Consider the following 24494-nt stretch of genomic DNA (forward strand, 5'->3'; position numbering starts at 1 on the left):
TCCGGACAAGATCAAAGACACTACGTTTCTTTCCAATTAAGGATCAACGTCTGCTACGCCTATTTCCATTCAAGGATCAACGTCTATTACCATGTGAACCCACACTTTCACCGCTTCCACCATAAAGCCGACTATGCCATGAATGAATGTACAAATACCAACAATATATGCAATTAAGATCATCTCTACCATCTCAATATTCCACATATAACCATAATTCAACTCTATAAATTATCCACCAAGGGTACGTATACACATTCATAACAATATACCATTCATAAATATAGGCTAATTATCAAATACGCACACTTAGATTTCATTTCAAAATGAATACAGCTTTTAAAGTCTCAATTTTTCATTTTTCAACAATGGTAACCGGTTAACGCTTTTGGGGTAACCGGTTAACACAAACAGAATCCAATTCCTGGCAAACTTTTAGTAAGTAACCGGTTAACGCATTTGGGGTAACCGGTTAACACGAAATAGAATCAATCCCTGGGCAGATTTTTAAGTAAGTAACCGGTTAACACTTTTTGGGTAACCGGTTAACACGCTTAAAATTGGAAATTTTCTTAATGTTACCTGTATTGTAATGAAATTTAATAAACTAAGTGGCTTCTCAATCTATCCCTCAATTCCACCCATATATCCATTCCAAAACGAAATTAATCATCACAAATCAAAGATTACTCATCAAAACCTAACAATTCCAAAATCATAAAAATTAGGGATTTCAACCTAAACATATTTCTACCCATTGACCCAATTATACTAACCCATAATAATAATAAGGATTCTCCCCCTTACCTCTTCAATTTTCTGGAAACCCTAGCTTCTCCCTTGTTCTTCCCTTCTTCTCCTTACTTTTTCCTCTTTTCTTTCTCTGTTGCCTTGAAAATGACCAAATGAGTGCTACTTCTCACTCTCCTCACCTCTTACTATTCTAGTATATATTTGGGCTTAAGAAATTATACCTCTAATTTAATTATTAGGCCCACTAAAACATAGTATTATAATATCTCTATTTAGTTCAAATAAATTAGACCAACACAATATACACACTAAGTTACTTAATTTAATCAATTGTTATACTACCTAACAACCAATTAATTAATTAACACTCCAAATAAATAAAATAAAATAAAATAATAATATAAGAAATAAATACTAAAAAAATTGGGTTGTTACAATTGGAACCACAAAAATCACTTGAAGTGAGTTGTATTTACAAATTATAAGTATTCAAAAAATGAAGTCAAAGTTGACTTAAAATTCAATTCAAAGTAAGTATTAATAAAAAGAGTTTGAAAAAATTAAAGGCATATGGCATAGGTTTCTAACTTGAAAACAATGTCAATGTTTGCATAAAAATGAGTTTGGCTTGGGTTAGAGTGGAGAGAAGAAGAGAAGGGTTAGTCCTAAACATGCAAAGATAAGAGAAGAGATAAAACCCTTGGAGTTCCTTTCTTGAGATCATAAAGATGATTCAAGATGCTCCTTTTCTTTGGACTTAGCAAGCAACAAACAATCAAAACAATTAAACATTCAAGCTCCTAGGATCTCCATTTGGCTTATCTTTCTTAACTTGGCTACTCATGACAATGATCCTTCTTACTATCTCAAGTTTGGAATCCCTATCACACAAGAACAAACAATCAAAAAGTTCACAATGCAATAAGAGGAATGGACAAAGAAAGAGTTTTGGATTTGGGTCCTTTGAAGTCAACTTTTAAGAATTAGCATTCTAAAGGCATGAGGCCTAGTTGCTCTTCAACAAGTTTAGCATTCTAAAGGCATGAGGCCTAGTTGCTCTTGAACTCCATTAAGCATAGGTAAGGTCCTAATTCTAAGTCTTTTCTCCTTTTTGCATTGGGTTCACACAAACAATCACAAAACAAGCACAAAGCCACAATATATTTATTCACAATAATGAGCTTAAGTGAGCAAAAGGAAAATAGCATAAATATAAAATATGAGCTCAAGTGAGTAAAGGGAAAAGGCAATATGAATAAATGAGCAAGAAATTAAATTGCATTAAAGTAGATTGCAAGAATTAAATGCTTTAATTAAAGTTAGTGTTAGTAGTTAATGTTAGTGTGCCATAAGGCAATTTAGCGCTATGTTAAGCAATGCAAGTGGACTAATGTAGTAGTCACACCTATTTTAGGTCGGTCAATAAAACTATAGGCAAATAAACACAAGTTAGAGATCATGACTAGTAAGCCAAGCTCCTACAACTTGCCATGCCAAAAGAAAAGAAGAAAGGCCTTGTATAGATTTTAGGTTTTTTGCTTGACCAAGAAGCAACCTATCTTGGACACAAAGCAATTCACTTGATCTTTGATCAAGTTGAATTTGATTTGGATCAAAGAAGGTTAAGCCTCTCATATGTCAAGGCTAACCACAAATTATTAACTCATTGGCCAAAAGAAAAAGAAGAAGAAAAGAGATGAAGATGAAATGAAATGGACAAAATGAGAATTCAAATGCATAATCAAAACACAATGGTCAAAGGTGAATGAAATCAATATCAATCAACGGTAAATAGAAGTGAAATGAACATTAGAAGTCAATAAAAGTTAAACATATTTTTGGTATTTTTTGGAATTAAAATAAAGCATAAAAGAAAATGAACAAACTAAGGTCAAACTTCAAATTCAATTCAAATCAACTTGGATAAGTCTAATTGAATTATCATAAGTCTAATATGGTCAAATAAAGTTTGACAAATTTTCTCAATATTTTTTGAAAACAGAAACTATTTTAAAACAATTAAAAATCAAGAAAAATAACACAAATGAACTAAAATCTCAAATCAATTAAGAAATTGATGAGAATATTTTTCATAGACTTATCATGATCCATATGTATTAAGAAAATATTTTTGGAATTTTTGAATATCAAAAAGTATTTAAAATGAATTAAAAACTAACAAAAGTAAAATAATTCACAAAAAATATTAAATGGAATCACAAAAATAATTAAAAATCAGATTATGAAACTAGATTTTAAAAGAAAAGTTTTGCAATTGGTCTCATATTTTTGTGATTCCAAATAAAAGAGTTATAAATTTTTGAAAATAAATGGAATAAAAGAAAATAAAACAGAAATTAGAAAAATATGGAAAATCAGGGAGCGCACGATCCATTTCATTAAATGACGTGGACAACATCAAAGGCTCAGAGGCGCGCTTCCATCATGTTCTCAAGTCCAACGCGTGACACAATGTATTTAAAAAAGTCAAATAAAACAAAGGCTGAGATTAGATCGTGCACATGAGATCCAATGGCCATGGAGGCATCCACGAGGGGACGGTGGTGGAAACCACCGTCTTCTACGGTGAGCCAAATGATTCCGGCCACCAGTTGCAGGTTTTCAAACCTCAACCAAAATACATGTGCCTTATACCAAAATGAAGCTGGGGTGATGTACATCACCCCTGTAACCTTGGATTTCTCTCAAGATCTTTATGGAAGGAGAAATCTGAGCTTGAATTTCCATGTGTTCAAACTGAAATGTTCCAATTCACAAAATCAAAGCCACCATTGGCTTGCCTCTCACACGAGGACTTCAGAAAACCATTTGTACACAAGCAAATCACATTATATGAAGAGATATAGATCAAAACAGTTTGAGCATAAACCTTTGAAGTGCAGCTTTAAACAGCACGATCTGCTCCAATTCTTGCTTCCAACTTGATCAGGAGATGATGATGATGATAGGCTTAGGAATTAGAAACTGAAGATCAACAAGGGAAGTTGAAATTCAAGTTTGAATTTGAGAAAATAAAATCAGAATTCCTCTAGTGTGGTTGGGTTTAAATTTCTGCAGAGCTTCAGGTTGAATCCATGGTTTTCAATGAATGAAGCAAGCATGGTATTTATAGCTGAAGTGCAAGGCAAGGAGGGAAAATACTCATGTGCATGATCATTGGGTCCTCCATGCATGAGCCTGTACAGGCGCATGTGAGGCCCAAAATCAATTGGAAATGCAAGCTGAACTCATTCCAAGTTGAATTGGACGTGCAATTTGAATGGTGTTTGCTTGTGCATGAAGATTTAATGTGAAATGCATAATTGGTCACAAATGTTCCCCTCTTCGAAAGTCACTCATGGAAAATCTAAACATAGGCATGTGATTAATGGTTGGAAAGGTCTTGACATAAGTAACAAAAGCTATGTTGGACAAAAATCCATTTGGAGTTTGGAAAATTGTGAAAACTGATCATGAAGTTTGAGGTACAAAACATGCCTTTGAAAAATTTGCCACAAATAACCAACTTCAAGCCCTTATGTTTCAATGATGTAATCCTCAAATGGAAACATCTTCAACATCAAAGTTTTATATCTTTCAAAGATAATCAATTTGGACTTAAATTGTGCATCATTTGGATTTTATATGAGAAAGTTATGGGCACTTGAAGTTGGACTTTTTCAAGATTCAATGGTTTTGGTCCAAAGTGACCTATAATGTTTTGTATTATCACATGTGTTTATTTTAGGATTATGAAATTTTGTCCAACATAACATTTGAATGATACATCTTAATCTTTTCAATGCAATTGATATCACCTCAAAATCATAGAAAATGAAGGAGTTAGGTCCTTGGGAAGTTGACCCAAAATTAGGGTTTCAGTCAAAATAACCTATAATGTTTTGAAATGAATGATGACCTTCCAAGTTTCAAATTGATTTTTGATGAACATGAAAGTTGTTCCTATGGTTCTTAATAACATGTTTTATATTGGGGTCATCTTCATTTGAAAAACACATAAAAAGTTAGGTCTCAGTGGATTCCAATTTGGTCAGATGACTTGACTGGTCAACTTCTCAAGTCCAACCTTCCAATCTTAATGAATGAATGATTGAGGATACTAACATAGGCTCATATATGCATAAAATGGTAAATGAAAGAACTTCCCTTGATTGAATTTGATCATAGGTTGAGGTTGTTTCATGAGCAAGGCACAGTCAATGCACAGTTGAATTAGGGTTTCTTTGGGAAACAATCCTTAAGCCATTTGGTTTATCTTGATCAAATTGGAAAATTGATATACTTGGGATACATATATGATGATTTAGATATTTGGTAACCATTGTCATGCTTGCTTTCATCTTCATCTGGCTATTTCATTGAGCATAGGAGCCTCCTAAGAGCAAGGGATCTCATGATTGCTTGAGCTTCAAAGCAAAACAAGTTAGTGACATATTTGTGTGCTTTTGGTTAATAAACAAAATAAGAAAAGCAATAACATACAATTCAAGCATGCTTGGTGGTCTCAAACCAACTCACACAAGTCCCAATCCTAGGGTTAAGGAACCAAGATGCTATGATCCTTGAGGCAAAATGCAATGAGCAATGACATGATGCCATGAGGGATCTTAGGGTCAAAATTAGGGTCTTACAAACACAACAGACTACAAAAAATAAAATACCATTACTATAACTATGCGATTACAACCATCAAAACAATTTTGAACATATTATACATCATCCTGTGAACGTCTATGTCACTTTTAATATCCACTCATACATGAACTTCTCCATTTTGGTTGAACTTGAACTAAAGCCATTGAATTTTTCTAATCCTTTCATCCTCTGCAATTTCTCCATCTAACCAACGGTTCAACGTCCGATTAAGATGTTTGAACGATTCTATATTCCAAAGTCAAATCTTTATCGGAGGTTGCACTGCTAAAAAGATTAAATCGACATTTCTCTTGTGAATATATTCATACATGATTAAAGAAAACAAAATTGAATGAGATTGAAGAAATGGAAGAAAAATGGAAGGAGGGTAAGAAGTTGTGTGAAAAAATATGGGAGATGTGCATGGTATTTATAGAATAACCAAAGCATGCATGCGTCAATGCACTAGACTCCACACACACATAACACATGCATGCGCCAATGCATGTGGCACGCACACACATGCACACATGCATACGCCAATGCATTTGGCACCTACATATATTGGCTTTGCATGCATGTGCCAAGGCTCTGGGCGCCTCCTATGTAGGTTAGTTGGATGCATCAGTTCAACTGGCGCATCAGTAGAAAAAAATGGTTATTTTTGTTGTTGTGTTTTGAAAATTTGCTTATTTTGGGATTTCATTTGAAAAAACTTGTTATTTTAAAAAAAATATATGAAGATGAAGTTGCAAAACTATGTGATTCTTATTTGCAACATAATTTTAATTTAAAGGACCTTTTTGTTACAACTATTAATGTAATACCCCAATCTAATCTAGTATACTTAAACTTTTAAGACTTATGAATTAAGATATACGCACATGGGATTAGAACTCGATTTAGAATTTTGACCTAATTTAGAGAATTTAGTAAGAGCGAGGATAAATTGGTATTTTCCATTGCAAGTTACTTAACCTTTTTTCCACCTCTTTTCCTCATTATACCTTTATATTTTTTTTCACAAAAAAATTTGAGGGAGAAGAAGAAGAAAACGTGGAAGAGGAAGAAAGGGAGAGGAATAGGTTTTGCTCAAGGCTCCATCATCTTTCTTGCATGTTGAGAAATCTTGGATTATTGAAGACATAGAAAAGGACAATTGTTGATCTCTCATCACTACCTCCTAATCAAAATTCTGAAGCATGATCAGGTGGGGCTCTTAGGTAGATGGGTAGGATCGTGTAGGAAAGGTTTTGCATGAGTGAGAAATTGGGGGGTTTTGTGATTCTTGCTTTGTATGTTATATGGATATATTGATGTTTGATTTATTAAAATATATGTGTTCTATTTGATCCCATGTATGTTGTTCTTAGTAGGAGAAGGTTTAAAGTGTGTAAGTAGAGAAATTATAGGATTTTGGACTTTGAAGCAGGTTATGTCCTATTACGCTCGCTCAACGACAGTGGGCTGGCTAAGCGAGCCTTCATGAATAAGAAAATTTTGGTTTTTTGGGCTTTCTCGCTCAGCGAGTCAAGTGTTAGCTAAGAGAGACCTTGTTTAGAGCTCACTCCATTGTGGTTAACTGATACGACCGTTTTGAAGGAAAATGTGCATTCTGAATTGTCTCGCTTAGAGCTCACAGAAATGTTTGAATAGAGTCGTCACCGAACTTTATTTATTCCAAATAAGGAAAGGTAAAATATCAATGAAACCCTTGAAAGGAAAACAAGATGGTCGTCGCAACCAAACTTGGGTTCGGGAGTCGATTACGTAAGGGGAAGATATTAGCACCCCTCACGTTCGTTGTACTCAACGAGAACCTTTTAGTTAAACTTACGATTGAATGTTAGCTTACATTAAATGTTTTTTTGAGTGATAAGATGGAAAAGGAAATATAAAAGGGGTCACAAAAAGGTTTTTATTAGGGTGTTTGACAAGATTGCGGGTCTTGCTCCTATGTATCCTCGGGTACAAAGAGGAATTTAAAGTTATGCGGTTCTTCGTAGAAAACTATGTATGGATTGGTTAATTTTATTGAAAAAAGTGTTTAGATCACGCTCTAGCGGTTAAACGTTGCTTGTGCTCACAATTGGAGGCTTAAAGTGTTTGTTTGTATTCACATTAGAACGGATTAAACAATTTTATTTTTGAAAAAAGGTTATCGATCGGGCGGGGCGAGAAAATAGTTTTGATTTGTTAAGTGTTTTTTTAGGAGAATGATGAATGCTCGGTAAGAACGAGAAGTGTGCCTCGGGACCGATTATTCAGGGTTTTTGTAGAATGCGAGACTCCAATGTTCCTTTTTCATTCAAAGAGTTTACGAAATTTGTTTGATGGGTAACGAACATTCAGTAAGAATGAGACGTGTGCCTCGGGACCGATTGTACAAAGGATTCATAGAATATGTTGGACTCCAATGTTCCTTTTTTGTTCAAGTTTGAATTAGGTGTTTTAGGATGAAAGAAAGAATAAGCGGTTATCCCAAGACTCGTGCCTGGGGGCAATCATTTGAGGTTTTCATGGAATATGAGACTCCAATGTTCCTCTTCTTTCGAGTTTATTAAGAAAATAATTATAGTGTTACGTTTGATTCGGGAAAAGATTTGAATTTGCATCGATGCAGAATTAGTCGAGATAAACGAGTTTTAGAAAATGTCACTTTGGCGTTGGGCCAAGGTTTCGAGAAAAGTATTATTTATTGATTTACTTATCTATTAAAAATAGTATTTATTTATTCATTTCATTACAATAATATAAATAAATAAGCAAATAAGACTAATAATGATACAATAAATAAAATCAAGATTTTTAATATGAGAAAATATCTTTATCAAATTATTAGTTATTATTATCATTATTTATTTATATAATCACTTAAAATAAATGAAACAATAACAACACTAAATAATGGGGTGCAAGAAAAAAATATGAGGGTTGCAATCAACAAAATGACCAATGGACCAAACATAAGTCCAACAAAAATTAAATTAAATTAAAAAGTAAAACTAAATAGTGTAACAACTCAAAATTTGCCCTCCTCTTCTTGAGGCTAGTTTGACACATTGCATTTCATATTTTAGGGCATTAGGCATTGCATTGTGCATCTCATATGAAAATAAGAAGGTCATCCTTCAAAGTCTTTTCAAAAGATGGAGAAGTTACATGATTCAAGCCTGAGGGTCTCTATGAATTGATGATCAACCATCTGAGGGTTTGCTCTTCAGTTAGGGTTTCTTGATTCTTCAAAGGTCTTGAGCATCATCTTGTTGGCAAGGATATGTCACCATCATCATGGTTCCATCATCATCAAGGGTTTCAGAGTTCATCCTCAAGTTCATCTGGATTAGGGTTGTGACCTCTGGTCAACCATAATCAATGCATTCTTCCAACCAGGGTTTCTCAAGGAGATGAGGTATTTTCTTGGGGATGAGGATCATATGGTTATCATGAGGAGCTTGCATGAGCTAGGGTTTCATTTCTGAGCAATTTCCCCAAGTGGTAGAGGCTCAAGCTGATCAGGGCATTTCAAGGTCATCTGAGGACCAAAAAGTCAATTGTGCAGTCAACTGAGGGCTATGAGGTGGGGAAATAAGTTGAGACACCTCAATCATGTTCAAAAGAGGTCCATTTGTCATTTCAAACATCTATATTGAAGATTTTGAGGTCATGGCAAAAGTTACTAAAAATGGAAAATGACCTGTAATTGAAAGTTTCCAAAAATGGCAAGTTTTTAGTCCACATTCAACTTGACTTTCCAACATCAAGGAAGTTTCAAATGGATTTTTGGTGATCATGAAAATTGTATATCTTTGTCTCCCCTTTCCAAAAAGTCCTATTTCATGTTCATATGATGAATGGTTGAGAAGTTATGGCCAAATGATCACAAAGTGTGAATGGAAGTTCAAAGTGACATAACTTTTGATTCAAAACTCCAATTTGATCCATTCTTTTTGCAAAATGCTCCTCATGACCAATACATTTCAAATGAACCATTGCCATACATGAGAGAAGCTTGTAGGCTCACTATTCCATTCATGTTCATTTTGGATGGAATTTCATAATTCAAAATTGGCTTATGATACAAGCAAAACAACCAATTCCATGTTGATTTTTGGGTGATTTGGAGTGAATGCCAAGCCATTGCATGTACTATTCACGTGTTGCATGGCCATGTAGTACACTTTTGCATTTTTGCAATTTACTTCATATTTCACTAATCATGTTTAACCATTGCCTAATTCTAATTTCAGTGTCATTAACACATCATATAAAAGCCAAACCCTAATCTCATTTGCATAGAACAGAATTTCAGATCTAGAATTTTCCATTTTCCCTCCATTTTTCTCTCTCTTCGATTCTTGCATTTCTTCACACAAACTCCAAATCTCTTTGCATATTCATGATCCTGGTGTAATTCTGAGCAAGATTCATCCCTTGGTTTGGACAATTGAGCTGGAATTTGAGCCATTCAAGCACATGAACATGTCCATGGATTTCTGAAATTGAGCTAGATCTAGGAGGTTTCAAGTGGTGATTTATGATTAAAGCTTCGAGGCAAGGTTGAGGAAGAAGATCTGGAGACTTTGAGAGCTTGAACACGTGAATCCAGAGCACTGCATTTCAAGTAAGTTGGAAATCGATTCTCTCCTTTTGCTATTTTCTTGCCATGAATACGTAGATCTCTTTGTGTTGAGCATGCTGATATGTTTAGATCTTGATTTGGATAAATATTGAACATGTTATGTGAACTTTTAGTTTAGATCTTGAAAATGTTTTTGCTCGATCCATGAAACCTAGCATGAATTTAGATGAATTGAACATGATATTTGAGATCCTTGTTAAATGCTGATTTGATTGGTATCGGTTTTATGCATTTCTAGAAAAAATGTTGTTGAGGTCCACCGGAATTCCACCGGAGAAGACGACCGGAGCTTAGCTCCGGCGTCTGGTTCGTATCTTAGGGTTTGTTCCATGTGTGCATCCACATAGGCCTTGCGTGTCTTTTCCATTGGATGTTATCTGTTTGACTGTGCCACATTTGCTTTGACTGATGATTGTGCTAGTGACTAGGATTAATGAAACGCTTCGTTTCATTTAGCTGATATGTACTTCCATGTGGTCGCTGATGTGTGATAATGATTGGTCCATGCTGCTTTGACCTGCCATGTGTGTATATTGAATGCTTAGTGGCACGCTGACTGTGTTAAGTGATGCGATGTGTTTTGATACTTGAATGTGGACCGCTGATTGCATTTTCGCGCTAGATCGTATGGCTCTGATTAATTCTGATTTGATTTGAATTTCATTTTCCCTCCTATTTTCCATATTATTTCATTTTTATTTGCTCATCTTTTAAAAAATCATAAAAAATAGTAAAATGCTCCAAATTGACTCCAATTTTTTTTCACAATCTCGTTTTGATTTCTAGTTTTTTATAGGATTAATTCCATGATTTGTTTGTTTCTGGATTTTTATTTTTGAAATTTTTGATTGAACATGGTGCCAATTTGATATGTCATGATAAATGCTTTGTAAAATGCTTATCTTTAAGCCAATTGACCTGAATTTTTGCATGCTTGATCTTCACATATGATATGAATATTTGATGATTGGTTTGGAATTTTTATCATATGCTATCACTGTTTTTGACACATGATGATGTAGTGTGACAATTTGTGTCACATTTTGGATTTTGCATTTGTGCATTTTAGTTCATCTATCAATTGAACTCTTCTGGATTTGATTTTTTGCATGATGCTTATTCATAACATGAGGAACTTTCATAAAAAAATTCATAGCCATTGGATGCGTTTCTCTTTTGATTTGGATTTTCTAATTTGATTGTCCATTTTGTGTACACTTGCTTGCCTTTGCTTTACATTGATCATTTGATGCATTTGCCTTGTACATTGATGTTGGTCCTTTTGAGGACATTTTATTGAATGTTTGAATGTGCAATATGTGGAAGATTGACTTCTGTTTTGATCATTTGGTTTGGTTTTGGACCTAGTCTTTACACTAGTGTTTTTGTACATAATTAACTGTGCTTTGTGTTTCAGGTTTGGACATTAGCATTGATGTTTGGTTTGGTCTCACTTTGTGAGATGCAAATGATTTAAATTATAACTTTGGTTTGTTTTGTAGGATTCTAAGTGATAAGCTTGAGCTCATTTGAGTCCTTGAACATTGTTCATTGAGTTGTAAATATTGGAAAGTTCCACTGTTTGTCTGTTGGTTTTCTGATTGAGATATTAACTGTTTAGCTTTTGTACAGGTACATTAGTTGCTTGCTTGATTTTGCTTTGCTTAACCTTTGGATTATGGTTGATACACCACTGAGGTAGTTAGCCTTCTTACTCCATGTAGTCTGGAAGTCCTGTCACCTTTTTGGCAGGCATTTTGGCTGAAGTCCTCCTTATGAGGCTCTGATTGTGTTTGTTTACATTTGTGCCAAAGACCTCCAAGTGAGGCATGTTACTTGATAAGTCCTCCTAAGTGAAGAGGCAATTGATAAATAGAAGGGATTAGCAATCAATCCCCTGTTATTCAGTGAGTCGTTCTTTATGCTCGCATTACGTGCTGATGCTCTAGAACATGTACCCAAGATCATTTGTATAGTGTCTGTCAAGTGGAATAGGATCCCTCTTTCTGGATCCCCACGCTTTCATTGTCATGAGCTCACCCTGGCCAGGGTTAAGAGCATGAGGTCTCATCCTCATTACCATTTTAATCTGCTCACCCTGACGTTCAATGTCAGTGGTTAAGAGCCCAGTGGATTACCCTGACAGTTTGGCTTGTCTGTCGAGGTTGATATGACCCCTCTTGACTAAAGCCTACCCATTGTTTGGGCCTCTTGTATGTATATAGTGTGTGATGCTTGTTCACTTGTGTGGGTGTTTATTTGCTTTCCTCTGAATTGACTTGCTTCCTGTGTGAGTTAGGTTAGAGACTTTGACTTAGGGATTGTGGATTGCATGACAACTATTAGGCTCAAGTCTTAGTCTCCCTATTAGTTTGTTGTTTCCCTGGTCTCTGGTTAGGAGAGTGTTTTCTCCCCTGTTAAGGGGAACTACGTCGCCCTGATTCTCATACCAGATGAGATACGTAGGTAGGAAATCGAGCGAGATCTCTCCGGGCACCCTTTTCTTTTTTTGAGTCTGTGTGTGTCACACTTTTTTTCTTTTTTGTGTGTGTTCACCCTTCTTCTTTGCTTGGTGTGTGTTCACCCTTATTCTCAACTTGTGTTTCTGGTATTTGTTTTCTTTGGTGTGAGTACCCGCTTGTTCAGCGTAGGTGTGTCTAATGTTCAACTTTGGGGTTCATTTGTGACGGTTGTCACTCATTTGGGGTTCATTTGTGATGATGGTTATCATCTTTGGGGTTCATTTGTGACGGTTGTCACTCACTTGGGGTTCATCTTTGGGTATTTGTTTGCTTTGTTGTGGTTCGCACGGAGAACCTTTTTCTTTGGTGTTCGTTGGTTAGCATTTGTTATTGTTGGGAGTCAGATGTAAGTCCATGTATTGGCATTCTGTTTCCTTTTGAGTGTTTCTGTTGACGTCTCAGCGTCTCTTTTTGGTGTTTGCTATTGTTGGGAGTCAGATGTAAGTTTATATATTGGCATTCTGTTTCCTTTTGAGTGTTTCTTTTGACGTCTCAGCGTCTCTTTTTGGTGTTTGTTATTGTTGGGAGTCAGGTGTAAGTCCATGTATTGGCATTCTGTTTCCTTTTTGAGTGTTTCTTTGGACGTCTCAGCGTCTCTTTTTGTTGTCTTGTTTCGGCGTGCGTTAGCCGAGCTACGAGTGCTCTGATTCTTCTCTGGATAGAGAAGATACGTAGGCATAGGATGCGATGTCTTAGCGAGCATGCTTCCCATTTCCCCGAACTACGTCGACTCTGATGTTTGTTTCTGAGAAACTACGTAGGCCCGGGATGCAATATCCTGCCGAGTCCATTTCCTCCGTCCAGTTTGTGCAATTTCTTTGAGCAGTTTATTAGCAACCCTTTTCCTACTTTTTGAGCTATCATTTGAGCGTGGATCCCGTCGAGTACGGCGGACGTGAGGGGTGCTAATACCTTCCCCTTGCGTAACCGACTCCCGTACCTTGCAATCTCTGGTCGTAAGACCGTTCCTTTCCCTTTCTTAGGTTAGTCCAGCGCTCCCTTTCCGTCATAGGATGAATAGCGTCGGTGGCGGCTCTGTATTTTTTCCCGCCGGTTGTTTTTCGCGTTGCGACAAATAGAATTTGCAGTAAATTGAAGAAAAAAAAGGAGTGTGAAGAGCCAACATCGTAGGCCCAAAAAGAGGTCCAGCCCAGTATGGAGTCAACTTAGGTGACTCAATAGACAATCTTATATTAGGTTGCGTAGAGTTAATCCAAGATCTAAGGGTTTAGGCATGCAGCTCATACGGGTTAATGGTGGGGATTTCATATGGAATCCCTTTGTTGACTCAGAGTCAAATGCAAATAAAATGGGCCTAGGAAGGCCATATGTCACACATCCAGGCCAACATAGAGAGAATATAAAAATGTGTTATGAGGGAGAGAGAGAGAGAGAGAGAGAGAGAGCTCATTTGCTCAGCTCTTTTCTCTCTCTTCAAATGAAAACCTCTTGCCTCTCTCTTCTCTATCTTATGAACAACACTAGTGTTCTTCCCTCTCTACCTTGCTCCGTCCTAAAAACCCTCATCATTTCCAGATTCTGGTTGAAGATCAACCGAAATCTTCAACCGGCCACCATGAAATTCCAAAAACCAACCAAAGATCATCCAAACCTTATATCATCAAACCCAAACCCTTTCTAAAATCTCTCCTTAAGCACATCTCTGAGGTAAAATCAAACAAAATAACTCTCTAATCCTTGGATTGACCTTAGGGTTTTGGGAAACCCCAATCCCCAATCTTCAAAAAATTAACCCGAGTTAACCCCTAAAACCTCAAATATATGATAATCCCAGCACAAAGTCATACGACAAAACATCAAAACAACACGAAATCAAGCCAAGTGGGAATCAAACCAAACAAACCCCTAAACTCTACACCGAGGTTTTGTCTGGTTCCAAACATGACAAAACAAGTATCATCAACAACAATGATTTATGCTACTGTTAAAAAAAGAGAAAAGAGACAACCGTCCAAAAGTTACTAGAGTGAATGTTCCACACAGGTAAGATGTCCCTTCCTTGTCTCATTTCTTTTACTCTGCTTCGATTATTCTTTTTCCTCCAATTTTATATTCTTCTTCTTCTTCTTCTTGTGTTGTATGATGTTGTTGTTGTTAGTATAGCTCACCTTACTCAAAGCTTCAAGTCTAAAGCTCTGATAAGGTTTAAGTTTTAGATTTTTGAGTGAGGGGTTAGGGTAAACTTTTGCAGAGTAATGGTGCTTTTCAATGGTGATCCTTGATGAATGACTTAGTTGAAAATGGAATTAATTTCTACCGATTCAAGTTGAAAATGACTTAATTTTTCTAGTAGTTAAAAATGAGAGTGTTATTTAAATGACAATGAAGTAATTATGAAAAATGGGAATGAAATGATAAAAACAAAAATGGAATAATTATTTAAAAAATGAGAATGAGATGATTATGTCTAATGGACTTGGAATTATGCAATGTAATATTAGTAGTCTAAAAATTTGTTTTATTTAAACTTCTATTTTGTCTTAATATCAAATAAATCAATTGCTTCATTTTAAGGAGACGTAGTTATGCTTAATTGATTAGAAAAAACAATTATACACAAATGGATAAAATCAAATGATAATTGCATGCTAATGAATGGTTCAAAATAACAATGCAAAAAATGAAAAAATGAAACATAACCAAGTCTAAAAGTCAAACTCCTGATGAAATGGTCATGTTGATGCATATGAAACTAAAACTATGCAATGCAGACAAAATTGGGGTATGATAGTTGCCCTTATCTAATTGTCTTAAACCTGGGAGGATGAACTGCCACAATTTTTCATATCTTTCAGGTAGAAGTCAATTAGATACGATAATATCCCGAAATTTTGTCTTGAAAATATGGAAAGTGCAATGAGATTAAAAAGGACCAAGATATTGGGATAAGATATCAGATCAATGTCGACCCTCAGGTGGACACTAAATAACTTGCAAGATCGCCACAAATAAAAGGACGATGGTGAAGTCATAACTACAAAGATCGTCGACACCAATGGATGACGGTAAGATCAACAATAAAGTTTTCTATCACCAAAAGGATGATAGTAAGGCCATCAAATTTCAAAGATCGCCATCGATAAAAGGAAGATGGTGATCATAATTGCAAAGATCGTTGGCACCAAAAGGATGACGATAAGATCAACAACAAAGTCTGCTATCACTAAAAAGGTGATAGTAAGACCATTAACTTATAAAGATATTCATCGACAAAAGGACGATGGTGAGATCATAACTGCAAAGATCGTTGACACTAAAAGGATGATGATAAGATCAACAACAAAGTTTGATATCACCACAAGGATGACAGTAAGATCAACAACTTGCAAAGATCTCTATCGACAAAAGGACGATGCTGAGATCATAATTACAAAGATCGTTGGCATCCAAAGGATGACGGTAAAATAAAAAACAAACCTCTTCATCACTAAAAGGATAATGGTTAACCCAAACTTCAACGATCACCATTACCAAAAGGATGATGGTTAGATCATAATGACTTAAAAGGTTGTCATCACAAAAAGGATGATGGTTAAACCAAACATCAACGATCGCCATCACCAAAAGGATAATGGTTAAATTACAATGAAGTTGAAGATCGCCATCACCAAAAGGATGATGGTTAAACCAAACTTCAACGATTGTCATCACCCAAAGGATCATGGTCAGATCACAATGACTTAAAAGATGGATATCACCAAAAGGATTATGGTTAAACCAAACTTCAACGATCGTCGTCACCAAAAGGATGATAGTTAGATCACAATGACTTAAAAGATTGACATCACCAAAAGGATGATGGTTAAACCAAACTTCAACATTCGTCATCACCAAAAGGATTATGGTTAGATCACAATGACTTAAAAGATCACCATTACCAAAAGGATGATTGTTAAGCCAAACTTCAACAATCACCATCATCAAACGGATGATGGTTAGATCACACTTCAAAGGCTGTTGTCGCAACCTGAAAAATACAGTGTGCAAAAAAACAACCGGCGAAAGAAAATGACAGAAGAGTCGCCACCGTGCGTTATTTATCCCAAAGGAGGGAAAGGAAACGCTCGAAGTAAACCTAAAAAGAGAAAAGGAAAAGACAAGGTCTCGCAACCAAATCTTGGGTTCGGGAGTCGGTTTTGCGAAGGGAAGGTATTAGCACCCCTACGCATCCGTAGTACTCTACGGGATCCACTTTGTAGTTCTTGTCTAAAGGGTGTGAGTTTATCTTGTGATGTTTACCAAAAAAGGGGTTAAATGAAAATGACTCGGGCGGATGTCGCATCCACTGCATACGTATCTCATCTGAATATGAGAATCAGAGTCTTCGTAGCTCGGCTGACCTATGGGTTAGGGGGATGTGTGCTCGCTAAGACATTGCGTCTTATTCCTACGTATCTCATCTGGAATGAGAATCAGAGCAAGTCGTAGTTCAACTAACTACGGGGTTATGGATTGGGTTTTGGACGAACGACGTTACTACGCAATCTACCGGATGCTCGACCTTTGGAGACTTACTCACCTGTAGTAGAAGGAGTAAACGTGTGTTTAGGAGAAGAAAAATCAATGAAGGGTTAGGGTTTGGGATGCTCATGCAAAAAGGAAGTCCTTGACGAAGGAACCTGTAAAAAAAAATAAACACACAAAAGCATTGCCTCCTATCGAGGTCTTCCAACTAGGAAAGCAGTAAAATACGGGAAAAATGTAAAAGTACCATGCGGATAAAGATCCGAAGTAACAGCAATTAGAGGAATGGGAAACCCTGAGATCCTCCCAAGCTAACACCATCAAAAAAAGTGAGTCAGTACAGGTAATCGGAATGAAACCTCCAGGCGGTATCCCACAAATAAAGTGGAACACCAGGCAAACCATCTCTGCAAGAGTCATATGAGCCCTCACAAAACAAAACTCAACAAACAGGTTAGAGAAACAAAATAGGGTAACCAAGAGTTGCCCCAAAATCAAAATGTAACCACATGAATCATGCCATTAAAATTCACAAAAAGCTCACAAAAAGCAACCAAGGGTAGGAGGCCTAAACCTCTTGTCAAACACATGCATCAAAAGGGTATCAAATTCACCCATAATACCTCATACATTTAGAGCATTCAAATTAAAGGCATAAAGATGATGGATATAGGGCAAACCTGATTGGAGAGATCGGTTGAAATCAAATGGCACGGCTGGATTTGCAAACCAATGTTAGGGTTTGCTTGAGCTGAAAGTGTGTGAGTCAGAATGAACCTTTCAGAGTTGCCTGGAGGTTGCTCTGAACTCTGTTAGCTTTTCTCTCACTATCTTTTTCCTCAGGGTTCTTCTCTCACTATCTTTTTCCCAGACAAGGTAATAGGAATAGAATATATCTTTGTTTCACTGAAACTCTGAATTTATAACCTGATTTTGGTAACTTAGTGGGCTTTCGAGAGAGGTCCAAGTCTGAGATTTTTTCTTTTATTTATTTTTTATTTTTTATTTTTTATTTTTTATTTTTTATTTTTTTTTCGTATTCCGTTTTTTTTTTCGTTTTTTCGTTTTTTTTTTTTTTTTCGTTTTTTTCGTTTTTTTTTTTAAATAAAGCTTCTTGGATCTGATTCTGATTGACATGATGAAATGCAATGTGAAATGTTAAATGACCTAAAAATGAATGCATGCATAAGGGGTAAAGCGTATGCTTCCAGGAAAAATGAAGGGTAAATTTTGGGGTATTACAGCTGCCCCTATTCAATCAACTGGAGACCTGGAAAGAAGATAGCAGCGGCTTTCGTGCTTCCGAGGTATCAAGGGAATGAATACAATAAAAGCCCGAAAATTTGCACTGAAGTGAAGTGAAGTAACAATGCCTGTCAGAATCGGCAAAGAGGTGGTCTTGAAAGAAGAATCCGTCTGGTACGGTGAGAGTCAGTCTGAATACCGAAAAAGAATGTTAACCTGGATACCAAAATAAATGGTAACACAGAAATAACCATGGCCTGAATGCCGCTCATCAGTCTGAATACTGGAACTGACTTCGATCTGAACATCGGAAGATATGAGATTATTAATATCGGTCTGAACACCGAGAGGCTGGCCTGAACGCCACAAGTTGCATCGACCTGAACGTCGGAAACTTCTTCGATCTGAACGTCGGAAAACTGGCCTGAACGCCACAAGTTGCATCGACCTGAACGTCGAAAACTTCTTCGATCTGAACATCGGAAAATTGGCCTGAATGCCACAAGTTGCATCGACCTGAACGTCGGAAACTTCTTCGATCTGAACATCGGAAAATTGGCCTGAACACCACAAGTTGCATCGACCTGAACGTCGGAAAATTCTTCGATCTGAACATCAGAAAACTGGACTGAACGCCACAAGTTGCATCGACCTGAATGTCGGAAACTTCTTTGATCTGAACATCGGAAAACTGGCCTGAACGCCACTTCGGTCTGAATACCGGAAACTGGCCTGAATGCCACTTCGGTCTGAATACCGGAAACTTCATGCCTGTCAGCATCGGCAGAAATAGGGAACGATAATAGAGGCGGTGCATGGGCCAACGACACTTGTTGGGGATAACAAAGGTAAGTCATGAACAATCTTCAGTCTGAGTACTGGAAACAACTTCTGGCTTATCACTTGGGATACCGAGAATGTTTTATACTTACATGCGTATGTTTGAATTTTTCAATAGCGTAATGCTCCATGAAAATGGAAATGCTACGCGATTTGGGAGGATGCAATGCAATATGATTCTACATGCATGGATGCGAAATGCTGGGTAGAATGCCAAGCTGAGGCAAGGGGATCTGCTGGGGAAATGATCACCATCTTCTGGACCCTGGCAAGGCTACTAGAGATGCACAGCGCAAAGAATTCTGTGGGGAAATGACCCGCCACACGGTGTTCTAGTAATGACGAAATACCAAGATTCTGACTGGGGAGAGAACGGCACTGAAAACCTGCTGTTGGGGAAAGCGATAGTGGTTCTGGCAACCACGATCTGCGAGAGATGACTCGGCAGGGGAAGCAAACACCGATACGGTACCGAGGTTCTGTTTCAAGGAAAGAAACCATGGATCTGGCATTGGGATTATCGATCTGGCCTCGAACTCTGAGGAGCAGCCGCTTCTGTTGGGAAGATACAGTCTGGCACTGTCAACTCCGCTGGGGGTATATAGTCTGACACTGTCAACTCTACTGGGGAGTGTATAATCTGAAACCACCGCTTGGGGGGAGGTACAGTGGTGAGAACCTGCTGGGGATTGAAGAATCCAACGCTCTGATCAGCTTTGCAGGGATAAGGTACCAAATTCCAACTGTTGAGGAAAAACATCCGCGATCATCTGCAGGGGATTTTAAGGAAATGCCCCGAGGGTACCTGTTCTGAATAGACGATCCAAATCACTTAAAATTTACAGCAATTTTAAATGTTTATTAAGCATGTACCTGTAAAGCTCTTATGTGTCATGATGTAATGTTTATCAAAAAATTCGGACGTCATTTTTGCAAACAAAACAGAAAAATGAAAATGAAAACAGAGATATACTGAATAACATGATTTTATGGATTGAATGGCCTCTGAATAGGCATTTACATCAGGAAGCAATCCCTGGAAAGAGGTAATCGCACAAAAGATAAAAACAGACATTAATCTAATGGCAATGTGAAATGGATTTCTATTGGGTTCCAATTCTGCTATGACTTGCTCGTCTTCAAGATCCTCCAGATGATAAGCTTTCTGAAAGAGTGATTGGACTGTTTCCTATCCTTCAAAAGTTTCCAGTCATTGACACGAGATGAGATTCAGAACTACTCAGAACACAGTCATTCGCTTAATCCCTAACTTTTGCCTGGATCGCCCTTTTCGGGTTTTCAATCCACCGGGATACCCATTTTTTGCCTAAGTTTCCTTTTCAGGTTTTCAACTTACCGGGTGTACAATCTTTTCACTTTTAATCCCTAATTTTTGCCCGAACCTTTTTCATTTTCTTGGTTCGTCGGGATGCCCATTTTTGCCTGGACTACTCTTTTTATTGTCCAGCGGGTCTATTTCATGCGAAGTATTTTTTAACTGCGTCTGAGTTCACCGGGGAAGTGAAGTTTTCACCATCCATCGTTGCAAGCATTAAGGCCCCACCATCAAAAACCTTGGTGACAATATACGGTCCATCATAGTTAGGAGTCCACTTGCCCCTGTGATCTGTCTGAGGAGGAAGGATCCTTTTCAACACCAAATCTCCGACCTGGAAGCATCGAGGACGCACTTTCTGATCAAAGGCTCTCTTCATCCGACTTTGATACAACTGCCCATGACAAATGGCTGCCATTCGCTTCTCTTCGATAAGACTCAACTCATTGAACCTTGTCCGAATCCATTCAGCTTCGTCTAACTTGACATCCAACAGGACTCTTAGAGAAGGAATCTCCACTTCAACAGGTAGGACTGCTTCCATACCATACACAAGGGAGTAAGGGGTTGCCACGGTCGATGTACGTACTGAAGTACGGTACCCATGTAAGGCGAAGGGTAGCATCTCATGCCAATCTCTGTACGTAACGACCATCTTCTGCACAATCTTCTTTATGTTCTTATTTGCCGCTTCAACAGCACCATTCATCTTAGGGCGGTAAGGGGAAGAATTGTGATGCTGAATGTTGAAGTTCTGGCACAACTCCTTCATCATTTTGTTGTTGAGATTAGAACCATTATCAGTAATGATTCTTTCGAGAATCCCATAGCGTAAATTGATTTCTTTCTTGATGAATCGGGCAACCACATGTCTGGTGACCTTCGCAAATGACGCTGCTTTGACCCACTTGGTGAAATAGTCGATGGCAACAAGGATGAAGCGATGCCCATTGGAGGCAGTCAGCTCAATCTTTCCAATCATATCGATGCCTCACATAGCAAAAGGCCACGGCGAAGACATCACATTCAAAGGATTTGGCGGCACATGCACCTTATCAGCATAAATCTGGCATTTATGACACTTCCGAGCATACTTGAAACAATCAGATTCCATGGTCATCCAGTAATAACCCGCTCTCAACAATTTCTTAGCCATTGCGTGTCCGCCGGCATGAGTACCGAAGGAGCCTTCATGAACTTCCTGCATCAACATGTCTGCTTCGTGTCCATCCACGCATCTGAGCAAAACCATGTCGAAGTTCCTCTTATACAGAACATCGTCTTTGTTCAAGAAGAAACTGCCTGCCAATCTCCTCAAAGTCTTTCTATCCTTGTTGGATGCCCCTGCAGGGTACTCTTGATTCTTCAGAAAGCACTCGATGTCGTGATACCAGGGCTTGTCATCAACTACCAGTTCAGCAGCAAACACATACGCGGCCCTGTCGAGGCGCATCACATCGATCTTGGGAGCGTGATTCCAACGGATCACAGTGATCATGGAGGATAGAGTAGCAAGTGCATCTGCCATCTGGTTCTCATCACGAGGTATATGGTACAGCTTTACTGTTGTGAAGAAAGTCAACAGTTTTCTCGTGTAATCTCTGTAGGGGACCAGAGTAGGCTGGAGAGTGTTCCAATCACCATTCACTTGATTGATTACCAAAGCTGAATCTCCGAAGATGTCCAAAGTCTTGATTCTCAAATCAATGGCTTGCTCAATACCCAAGATACAGGCTTCATACTCAGCTTCATTATTGGTGCACTCGAAAGTCAGACGAGCGGTGAAAGGCATGTGGGCACCTTTCGGAGTTGTAATGACGGCACCAATTCCACTTCCTCTGGTGTTGACGGCCCCATCAAACATTAAAGTCCACTTTTCGTCTGGATCAGGTCCCTCTTCAACAACTGGCTCTTCACAGTCTTTCATCTTGAGGAACATGATGTCTTCATCTGGAAAATCAAACTTCATCGGCTCATAATCTTCAACCGGCTGTTGAGCAAGATAGTCTGACAGAATACTCCCCTTGATGGCTTTCTGGGAAGTATACTGGATGTCGTACTCTGTCAGCACCATTTACCAACGAGCAACTCTTCCGGTGAGAGCTGGCTTCTCAAATATATACTTGACTGGATCCATTTTGGAGATCAGTAAGGTTGTGTGAGACAGCATGTATTGTCTCAATCGCTTAGCAGCCCATGCAAGTGCACAACATGTTTTTTCAAGCATTGAGTATCTCGACTCGCAATCTGTGAATTTCTTACTCAGGTAGTAGATGGCATGCTCTTTCCTACCTGTCTCGTCGTGTTGACCGAGAAAACAATCCACGGAATTGTCTAGTACTGTCAAATACATAATCAGCGGTCTCCCTGGGACTGGAGGCATAAGGATAGGAGGATTCTGCAAATACTCTTTTATCTTCTCAAAAGCCCTTTGACAATCTTCATTCCATCTGATAGCCTGATCTTTCCTCAACAACTTGAATATTGGCTCACACGTGGCTGTTAGGTGAGAGATGAACCTTGCAATGTAGTTCAACCTCCCTAAGAAACCACGGACTTGTTTCTCTGTTCTTGGCTCAGGCATTTCCTGTATCGCTTTCACTTTGGCCAGATCCACCTCAATCCCTTTTCCGCTAACAACAAAACCCAGTAGTTTTCCAGATCTCACCCCAAAAGTACACTTGTTCGGATTAAGCCTCAGCTTGAATTTCCTCAAACGCTCAAACAGTTTCTGCAAATTCACCAAATGTTCTTCTTCTGTCTGAGATTTGGCAATCATATCATCAACATAAACCTCGATTTCATGATGAATCATATCATGGAACAGAGTCAGTATCGCTCGCTGATATGTTGCTCCGGCATTTTTCAGACCAAACGGCATCACCTTGTAAAAGAAGGTGCCCCATGGGGTTATGAATGTTGTCTTCTCCATGTCTTCTAGTGCCATCTTAATTTGATTATAGCTAAAAAAGCCATCCATGAAGGAGAATACCGAGAACTGAGCTGTGTTATCCACCAAAACGTCGATGTGAGGTAATGGGAAATCATCTTTAGGACTAGCCCTGTTCAGATCCCGGTAGTCAACACACATCTGTACCTTTCCGTCCTTCTTAGGTACCGGAACGATATTTGCAACCCATGGCAGATAATTTGTGACTGCTAGAAACCCTGCATCCAACTGTTTTTGCACTTCTTCCTTTATCTTGACAGTCATCTCTGGTCTTGTTCTTCTGAGCTTCTGCTTGACCGGAGGACAGCCTTCTTTGAGCGGCAAGCGATGTACCACGATGTCTGTGTCAAGCTCTGGCATGTCCTGATAAGACCAAGCAAAGATGTCAACATACTCTTGCAGCAATTCAATCAACCCCTTCTTCACATTGTCTTCCAAAGCAGCCCCTATCTTGATTTCTCTCTTGGCGTCCTCGGTGCCGAGATTAATCACTTCAACAGACTCTTGATGCGGTTGAATGACCCTTTCCTCTTTTTTTAATAACCTGGTAAGTTCTTCAGGGAGTTCACAGTCTTCATCACCCTCTTCTTCAGCTTGAAAGATTGGATTTTCAAAGTCGAAGCGAGCCATAGCAGAACCGTTATCAATAGGATCCGGTGATGTGCATCTGCATGAGTGATGGTATGTGCTTATGAGTGTGAAAGAAAAAAAAAGTGGAAACTAAACAAAACATTGCCTTTTTTTTTTAAAAACTGCAAAAATAGAAAGACAGGGAACGAAATATTTGAATGCAAAAAGACGTCCTTTATTTATGATAAAAATGCAAGTGTCACATAGATGAGCCCTACAATGAGTCATTACGCCCTGGCGGAACGTAAGACTTGGATATGCATGAATAAACAAAGAAAATTACTCCTCCAGACAAGTGGCTTGGACAATCTCCTCAGAAGACCAATTGTTGAGAACTTCACTCGGGATCCTCGGACGCACCCAGGTATCGATGTCGCAATCACTATCCCCATCTTCATTGTTGATCGCAGAGACTAATTTGACTTCTCCTTCAAC

Source organism: Lathyrus oleraceus, chromosome 6 (genome assembly GCF_024323335.1).
Source record: "Lathyrus oleraceus cultivar Zhongwan6 chromosome 6, CAAS_Psat_ZW6_1.0, whole genome shotgun sequence".
Lineage (NCBI taxonomy): Eukaryota > Viridiplantae > Streptophyta > Magnoliopsida > Fabales > Fabaceae > Lathyrus > Lathyrus oleraceus.